Source organism: Saccopteryx leptura, chromosome 1 (assembly GCF_036850995.1).
Source record: "Saccopteryx leptura isolate mSacLep1 chromosome 1, mSacLep1_pri_phased_curated, whole genome shotgun sequence".
Classification (NCBI taxonomy): Eukaryota; Metazoa; Chordata; class Mammalia; order Chiroptera; family Emballonuridae; genus Saccopteryx; species Saccopteryx leptura.
In genome coordinates, this window is record NC_089503.1 from 258902226 (window position 1) to 258903366 (window position 1141).

Below are 1141 nucleotides of genomic sequence, written 5' to 3' on the forward strand. Positions count from 1 at the left end.
AACAGGAGGAGCTACGGGGCAGAACCAGCAGGTGACAAAAATGAGAGGACTAAATCTCCTGATTCTTAGACTTTGATAAATAATTCAGACTTTTAGAGGACACTGCAGACCGGCTTCTGCCAAGAAGCCCAGCTTCCAGTGGAATGTTGGGCCGCGTGCAGGAAGAACAGCCTGCTCAAATGCCGTCTTGCATTTCCCTCTGCAGATTTAGGCCACCATGGAAAGGAACCCCCCTGGTGGCGCAGGCCCTGCGCACGTGCCTTTTGGGTGCATTGTTGCCAATGGGAAATGGCGTGGGTCGCTGCTGGCACAGGGCATGCAAGGGAAAATTACACTTGTTTTGAGGATGGCCTGGCACCTATAGATTTTTACTTGTCTGTCAGATCCTGCATTCTTTATATCAAGGAAGCTGATTTGGTGGCAGGAAATAGCTACCTAAAGAAGCCTGTTTGCGTTAAGAATTCCAGGAATCTTCAAGGAATTGTAGTAGTTGAAAAAACACAGAGAAGTGAACAGTACTTCCCAGCCATACAGAAGTTTACTGTGCTGGACCTTGGGATGGTGCTGCTACCAGTGGCCAGCCAGGTGGAAGCATCCTGCCTCATTATCCAGTTAGTTCAAGAACAAACCAAAAAGCCCAGTAAGAACCTTTTCCTCAGGAAGAAACAGGCTGTGATCTCTGAGGTGTCCCTACTTTGAACTGTGCAACAGATCCCAGGAGTTGGGAAAGTCAAAGCTCCCCTTCTGCTTCAGAAGTTCCCAAGTATCCAGCAACTAAGGAATGCTTCCGTCTAAGAACGGGAGCCCAGGAGCACAGCAAATCCATGCGTTCTTCACACGGTCCAGATGGCAGCTCTTACAGCATTTACTACGTTTTCTCCGTTAGACCACAAACTACAGGATCTTGTTTTCTTTTCACATTTAGGAATCAAGAAGAAAGATTTCCTTTCACAGCAACTAGAAGCCTGAGTGGAGCGTGCCAGTTGCCCTGCCCTGCTTTCTGGGTGCAGGCACTGAAGTTAGTAGCTCCGATGGTGCTGCCCTGATTCTGCTACCCTGAAGAGGGCCAGCAGGGATCTATCTTCCCGAGAGTCACTTCGATTAGGGACTCCCAGATTCAGCAAAAAGCCAGTTTGGGCAG

The 1141-nt window shown here is 48.9% G+C and overlaps 1 pseudogene; it reads left to right on the forward strand.

Moving 5' to 3' along the window:
• Positions 1-217: 217 nt before the first annotated feature.
• LOC136389259 (Fanconi anemia core complex-associated protein 24 pseudogene) lies at positions 218-795 on the forward strand (annotated as a pseudogene).
• Positions 796-1141: the final 346 nt, after the last annotated feature.